Genomic DNA, 8388 nt, shown 5'->3' with positions numbered 1-8388 from the left:
CCGTGTGTGTTACCACCACACCAATGATGGATGACTGCAGTTTCAACAGGGAAACAGCTTTACATATGTTTTAAACTACAGTCTGCTAGCCTCATATTTTAATATGAAACTGAAGCAATTTACTTCCTTTTTAATGGATTATAGGAGGAGCTCAAGCATAATGCTTCTACCCTTGTATGATCAATACCTTTAACACACTAATAAATTATTAATATTCTGCTCACAAAATTACCCACCTCTAAGACGCATAACTGCTCAATACTCAAAAGAAAAAAACATTTAAGGAAGTTAAATGTTTCTTTGTATTTTTAGAAGTTTCTAGTAGCTTGCTATTTAGCAGAAAAGCTACACTGTTTATTATTCAATGTCATATATTAGTTCTAATTCTTTTATTAGTTTTTCTTCCTTCTGGGGCATTGTAAGGGGACTTGACATATGACTGTTTAATCAGTCAAAAGCCCATACCATGAGGACTGTCTCATTACATTCTTCCTAGAAATGAATCTGTTTTCCAGATGGGAAGGCTATGGGTAAGAGAAAGGGGCTGAGCTGATTTAGGAGTTGGCATAAGTCAATTATTTAGGAATGGTGCATGCAACATTATGTAAGATTCCCAATGCTATCATCACAGTGCTCCTGCTGACATCCCTTTACCAATGTTGTTGATACGTATCCTAAAGAGGACATGCATCTTCCTGTTAATTAATATCATGTGTTGTATTCACTTAGCTGCATTTCATTAGCTGAATTATAAAGTTAGAAAATAATCTTCCAAAATGTGTCTCATTTTTAAAATATGCATCTTGCTATTTGAATTAAGAGGAAATACAGAGATCTCAAATCTCTGCCTGGGGACCACAAAATTTCAGTGCAACTCTGAATCCAGTTTTCTTTTTCCAAGTGCTACTCTTTGTGATCTAGTAAGTCTGAATTAGGATATCATGGCTAAAATGGACAGTTAGTATCAAACTCTAAAGCCTAAAAATGTCTTTAAAAGTTTAAACTAAGGGAGAGCAAATGTGTTCCCACAGTGGGATCAGTGGCTCAGAGTATTGCTTTGTGTCTCAGAGGCTCAAGGAATATTGCAGGCAGTGGAAGGATTACAGGGCTCTCTCCTTTCCATCTTGTAGCTCTCTGCAAGCTATATTAATATCCCGTTATCCTTGCTTTAATGAAAATATATGAGTTTGATAAATGTATTTTAATCTAAACAAGAGATCAATTATTTGATCAAATATATTCAAGGCAAAATTTTTATATATCTATGCATAACAAACCTGAGATTACACAGCTCATTGTTGGTAAAAACAAAAAAAAAAAATGAAACCTCACTTGGTCTTTGACCCAGCTGCTCCAGGACTGAGCAGACCCCTTGCTGGTATCAGTATTTGAGGTGTGTTTGTAAGCTGTTTGCACTGCATGAGCAGCAACCTCATTTCCACCTTCATAAAGCTGTTAACACCTTTGCTGCAGTTACCCTCATTGTACAGTTAAATGGAAATTTCTTAGGTATGAAGTACAAACTTTCAGCTCTGAAAGTAATCCCTCACATCAAGTCCCTGCCTGGGGCCATGGGAGAGGTATCATTCCTGTGAAGAGAGCTTTTGGACAACAGGGGTTCTAGCCCAATGCACTGACTTTGGAGGGGTTTTGGTGGGTTTTGTTTGGCTCTTGCTTGTTTTGTTTTAATGGTGATTTTTACAATCAGTAGTACCAGAAAGGTTTGAAACTATGAGACCACAAAAGCACTTCCAGAGTTTTCCATTACCAGCTATAAGCCAGCCTTAAGGAGATTCTTTGTTTACCTTCCATGGATCCTTTGAGCTTATCCTTATTTGCTTAGTTTGTGCCAATGCTGGGAAATCTTTGAGCAGCATCATTTCAAAGGTACTCAGGCTCTTTACAATCCTTTCCTTAAAAAGCATGTACGTATATCTGAAAACAAATGCTGGATTTCAGCAACCTCTTGTGTAGCCTAGTAAAATAGCAGCAAGAATAACATACAATTAACCAGACTGACTTCTCCAACTCAAATATGCTACAACCTTCATCATTACAAATTTCAATAGATATTGTGATGTTATAGTGCTTAAATGTATGCATTTCTTTTTTCAAAGTCTAGAGGCAGAATAAATAGCTGCCAACACAGCCAGAAAGTCCCAGCAGACTTACAAGCAAGAAACTCTATCACTAGTATGAATGCTAAGGAAGTGGCTGTCTTTATACAATTAAAGTTCAAGGTTGCATCTATAATAGGCTTTTCAGCTGTATTTGAAAGTAATTTAAATTGTTACTCACCCTTAACCTTGTTAGAGATTCATGGTGGTGAGTATGTAAAGCAGAACAGACTGAAAGGGTTATAATACATTTACTGAGGGAAGAGAGGCTTGTAGCTAGAGAGAATATTGTACACAGAAACTACAGGGGTTTGGAAAAGCTGCTTTTTGTGAGAGTACATTTCTCTTACAGCATCTGAATTATTCTTAGGAGATAATTCTTTGGAGAGGTAGTCATGGTCATTTACCAGTTTTGTAAAGATGTTTCTTTGCCATCCAGCCAAGAAATTAAGCAATTTAGATGCGGTTAGTGATGAAATGGGTCCTTCTGTTTCGATCCAACTCTGGTAAGGATATGGGAAAAGATTTTCCTTCAATAATTCACATAGTTTGAGAAAAAAAAACAAAAAGAAAGAAAAAAGAGCTGTGATTACCAACTGGTGTTCTCCATAACAGCCTCTGGGGCCAGAAATGCAGTAAATTCTTCCAGGCATCTTCAGGAGCTCCTGTGGAACAGTGATATGATTGGAGTTGTTTTCACTTTGATTACTGGATGTTTCTCACACTGCTCATCAAATACAAAGTGATGTGGGAGCTGTAAGCCAATAGAGTGATCAAGACCCCACTCTGTTTCAGAAATTACAGAAAAGAAAGAAGAAAAGAGGAAAAGCAGAAGGAAAAAAGGAAATGCCAGCAGGCCAGCCTAGTCATTTAGAGTGGCACAAAAAAAAAAAAAAAAAAAAAAGAGAAAAAGGGAATTTAATGGGTAATAATAAGTAATGACATGATGTCCAAGTATTTGCAATGTTGGCTTCCATGCACATGACAAAGTCATGTTTCCCATTACAGAATAATGGCAGGGCACAACCCCATAATTCAGCTGCAGTCCATTCTGGCTCTTTTCACCATTGAAATACTTCTGTGGCAGCTCTGCAAATTCCACTGTCCAAGTTTTCACACTTCCAGGAGAGGCTGAAATGGCACCTCTTGAAATTTACAAAATGTCATTTAAAAAGCACACTTCACCCTACACTGCTCTTTTCATTTAGAGAATCTGAAAATTCTTAAAGGGTTATTCTCACAACATTTTGAAGAAAGTCAAGAATTTCAAAAACCCTGCTACACCTGTGTACACTTTTCACTGCACCCATCACATGGCTTTTGAGCACTTCCAAAGCTCTTGAGTACTTTGTGACTGACCACAAAGCTCTGTAAGCCTCCTGTGTGCTTATCTTTTGAAAATAAGAGGTCAAACCTTTTGAGAGTTGATTCTTCCTAAAGAAGCTTCTGTCACACAAGTCATAGACCTGACATACCCTGTCAGATGCAGGCTCACCAAGCAGACCTTGTGGCTGTACGTACACTAGAGATACACAGTGCTATCACCACAACATGATATTTGACTGCAGCCCTTATTGGCCTATAAATTTCACCACAAAGAACAGTTGTTTGGTTAGTTTTTGGTGAGTTTTTTGATTTTTTTTTTAATAGATGTGTGTGAGGCTACAGATTCCTGAATTCATAAATTGTAAACTATATTAAATACACTGAAAATTGACTGATGATGACTGCTGCTCTTCTAGGCTAATTTCTTTTCTAAACTATAATATGAAAATTCTGGCTAATGGGCTCGTGACAAGACTAAACAGGGGTAATAGCAGACTTAATCAAGAAAACAAATGGGATTCATTAAAAGCTGGCACTCAGCGGATAATCTTTGGAGAGTTCTAACCTCAATCTACGTGTCCCCATCAAAAATGAAGAAAAAAAAAAAAAGAAATCTTCAGCTGATTTTATCTTGGGTTGTTGAGACAATTCAATGGAAATTCATAACGGAAAGATATTAGACACAGTTAAATTCAAGCTCCCTGCTCCATGCTTTAGAAGATGTATCCTCTTCCCAACTCTTTTTATACTCTATCACAGAACTCATAGTAAAACATGAGCTAAAATTTTCTTCATGCAGTTGAGAATTCAAATTAGCTGTAGTTTTCACAACTACCTTTAACAGGTAATTTAAGATAATGTTGTAGTACTAGAACCATTTATTGGCAAATACTGCTAAGAATATAAAAACACACACACATAAATATATATCTCTCATACACATACATGTCTTTCATATGTATGTATTATATACAAAGCCTATAAAGCCTATATATTTACAGAGCAGTACAGATACATCCACACACCTACCCTGCATTGTGCACTGTTACAAGCTGAAAGGCTAGATATGGAAGGGAAATGCTGCTCCAAGTTTCAGAAATACTTTGTCTACAATGAATGAAGCCAATTCCCTAAATATTAACATCTTCAAAATTCAGTTTTAATTCTGCAGTTCAGCCACCCATAAAAAGGAAGAAAACATCAAAGTTGATTATTATTCCCCTCCAACAGCTACTATCTTGTTAAAATGTGCACAAAATTACCAGATAAACACAACTCCCACAAATCAGTATCAAAGTATTTCTTTAGCCAACATCATGTAATCAAAAAAGAAGTAGTAAAATAACTTCTGAATTGCAAGGAATAAATGTCCAGCCGTGATCTACTTTGAATTTAAGAGCAAGGAAAAAATAAGTATGTTTCAGATTTATTTTTTATTCATTTCTCCTAGAAATGTAAATGCATGGCAACTACTGTCACTGAAATCTATGTAACGTACCTGAGCCAAATGAAGACCTCACTGATGCATCAAAGACTTTTGATGGTTTGTGATCAGGAATTTATAAGTATATCCAATCTGTTTTGTAATTTCCCCTCTTTGCAAGGATACTTTTACTGTTTGATAGCAGCTCAAGTACCACTGTTAATATTCAGGATTAGCTACCTTCTCTTTTCTGCACTTGAAGAAAACCTGACACACAGTTTATTTGCTCTTATTTGCTTCACTAATGCTGTGTTCTGCAAAAGCTTATTTACTCTCACTACCATCTCCTAATTACTTTAGGGAAGTCATATTGTTTTGCCATTATGGTCTTCTAGCTCTGTTCTGAGCAGGACATATTTTCTGTTAAAGTGTCCAAATTCTTTTCAGGTGGCTGCGCCCCTTGCAGCTTGTGGCCTTACACAGTGTCTAAATTTGCTAAGGCAATTTGAGCATTATCAGTCTGCTAATTAATGTCCTATAATAATTCTGACCTTTAAAAATTGTCTTCTATCACTGCTGTTTCACAGGCCTGCTGCGCATATACTTTTTCTCTCTCTCTTATTTTTTCTTGTGGAAATTTTTCCACCTACAGCTTCTGCTGTCAGAGAAGTCCCAGCTCACTTAAGCGTTGCTGACAGAGCTTGGAAATAGCCCTGGCTAAAATTTTGAGGTTTGGTTCGAGGGTTGTTTTTTCTCCCGTTTGCTTTGAAGGCTTGATTATCTCAGCTATTCTTGCAGAAACCACTCACAAAGAGGAGCTTTTGTATTGTGAGGCATGCTGAAAGCTAGCTCTTTGCCAAGCCACATCCACACACAAGCCCTTCCCCTCCAAGTCAGTAGGTGCAAATACGTGTGGATCAAGAGCAAAAAAGGGAATGACCACTGGAAAGCTGAGGGTGAGCAACAGAGAATCCATTCTTGGGTTCATTTGGTGCACAAGAGCCACTACTAATATTCCCAGCCTTCAGGGATGGCCTCAATGCAAAGTGAGGAGACATTTATGGGACACAGAGACTGCTCCAGCTCTAAGAGACAACCCTTCTGCTTCTGTGACCACATATGCAACCTTTCTGTGGATTCTGCTGTTGACTATCTAACCAGTGCCCTTCTCTGATGAATATTAACAATATGGGGGGGAGGTGGGCTCCAAAAATTTGTTACTTGAGAATATAATGAGAAACTTGGCAGTAGAGTCATTTGGGGGGATACAGATGTGCAAGCCAAAGCTCATGCTCCTGTAACTACAAAGATATCTGATAACACAAGTGGATTTATTAGAAACATTTTTAATTTTTTGGGATTAATCCAGAAAAGGGAAACAATGTACCAAGTCAGAAACCTCAGTAACACTGCTCACTGTGATCCCAGCAGAGGAAAGGCTGTGCTTACACCTTACTTTCCCTTCTTAGCACTCTGAAAAAGAGGGTCCAGAATAATAACCTGCCTTTCCTGGTAGGTTTGCAGGTAGCCTGGGGAAACATATAGAATAGAAGAGTGAAGGGGCTTCCTGAGGCTGGGAAGAGGTCGTGTCCCGAGGCTGAGGGAAGGCAGCAGACATCGGTGCCACTGTGCCAGGGCTGTGCGCTGAGGCACACCCCGAGAGGACCCTGGCACATGGCCTGTCCCAGCTGAGCAGGAATCTGCTAGCAGCCATCAGGTCCTTTTGTGCCCATTAAACAACATTGCTCTCTATAATCACCAGCTGTGTTGAGGTCTTTCCAAACAACAGAACAGCTGGAGCCAATGTTTTCAAATATCACAAAAAAAGAATCAGGGGAGACTGGCATAAGGGACAAGGATATCTGCAGGGGAAAATGACTGTTTAAGAAAAAAATGCAAAAAATATCCCAGTGATGAAGTTTTGTATGCATTTATGTTGTCAAGGTCATAAACTTGAAAAGAATGCAAACTTTGTTTGTTACAAAAATAATAGCAGAGATTTTTTTTCAAACCTCCAAAACCACGGTGAGGATTATCTCAGAGTCCTGCAAAGCCATCCTTTATGAACCCAGCATCAGGGGTTTCCTGTTATGCAGTTACAAAAGCAGTGAGGATTTTAAAGGGTTTTCTTGTCACACCACCAGGATTCACTGAATTATCTGAGGCATGTTTTCCAGCTGTCAGAAATCTGTAGCTCTATGACACAGCACAAAACAGAGAAGAGCTGTCCATAAGTGAGAGCTACAATTGTATTCACCTGAGAACAGAAAGGGCATGTGAATAAAAAGAGAAATATTCCAAAACATGTCACTGGAAAAGATAGCAAAGGATGTTGACCCTTTCTGTAGTTTCACTAAGGATGTCAACACGTTACCAAAGCTTAAGGAACAGAAACAGTCCCTTGGTACTCCCAAGGTATTTCTATGCTTTTGTTACCCACTGTGAACACAGTTATCTAAAACCACAATGAAAGGAAACATCCATACACGTCACATATCAAACTTTACCTGGACAAGTTTTCTGGGGGGTTGTAAAGACTTTCTTTCTTCAAAATTCTTTGGTGTAGGTGCAAAATGCCTCTATGAGGTGAAGTCAATAAACCTCATTATCAAGACACTGTGTAGGCAAAAAAACGATCTTGTCACAGAAACATCAAGATAGGAAAGATGGTACTGGCAGAGAGACACTGTGTTGGCAAAACTACCTTGAGCTGATTCCAGCAGATACACAAGAGGTATTTTACCCCATTCCATCAATACACAACACAGCATACTCAAGAGGAAGAGCAGAGAGCATTGACTGTAACACTCACCCACTGAATGCAATCAGACCTCTGATAATCAGACATTTTCTGTTCACTGGCTACAGGAGACAAAGTAAACAAATACATGAAACCCAAATAACAGAAAAGCTGAAACCAACCTGAGAAACACATGGAAAAAAGGTAAAAATGTTGAAGTTCTGACCTTGACCAGTGTGTGTCTCCCCACCATGGGCTGCATTTACCAAGGAAAAATCCCTGCAGTCCCAAATCCCAGACCTTCATTAGATTCCCAGATTCTCTAGTTTCCAGGACACTCCTATTTTAATCAGTTTGCAGTACAAAGCTGCATGGCCAGTTGTGAGCCCTTGCTAGCACTCACAAGGAGGTGCCAGAATGATCAACCACGTGAAGGGACTCCACAATTGCACAAAGCCACTGAGTAGGAACAACAAAGAGCACACTCAGCTTTCAGGAGTTCCTCATCTAAGGTGCAAGAGGGACAGGGGTCAAAAAGAGCACTGCAAAGTACAGAATGTGTCAAGCTTTTGACGCTGGCTTCATGAAGTAAGATGAAGATTTTCTATATCCCAGCCAAAAGCAGCACTCAAGGCCAAAGACTGCAGCCAGGCTTGATCATAATTGCTGCTGCTGGTTCTCCATCCTGCAAACCACAGATGGATAGTAACACAGATGATTAATAAAAAACACCTAGACTATTCTGGAGAACAAATGCTGACCTCAGAAGCACAGAGTTTGTT

The 8388-nt window shown here is 38.8% G+C and overlaps 1 long non-coding RNA gene across 1 annotated transcript; it reads right to left on the bottom strand.

Annotated features, from left to right (window-relative positions):
- Window positions 1-2523: 2523 nt before the first annotated feature.
- LOC146433955 (uncharacterized) lies at window positions 2524-8071 on the bottom strand. The gene is made up of 3 exons (XR_014853620.1): window positions 7374-8071; window positions 2711-2782; window positions 2524-2620 (listed from the first exon to the last, which is right to left on the bottom strand). It is a non-coding gene; the product is annotated as an uncharacterized LOC146433955 (long non-coding RNA).
- Between the last annotated feature and the right edge of the window lie 317 nt (window positions 8072-8388).

Source organism: Lichenostomus cassidix, chromosome 8 (genome assembly GCF_008360975.1).
Source record: "Lichenostomus cassidix isolate B80296 chromosome 8, HeHo_3.0, whole genome shotgun sequence".
Taxonomy (NCBI): domain Eukaryota; kingdom Metazoa; phylum Chordata; class Aves; order Passeriformes; family Meliphagidae; genus Lichenostomus; species Lichenostomus cassidix.
The sequence above is the reverse complement of the archived record's forward strand: the minus strand, read 5'-3'. Positions and strand labels throughout refer to the sequence as shown.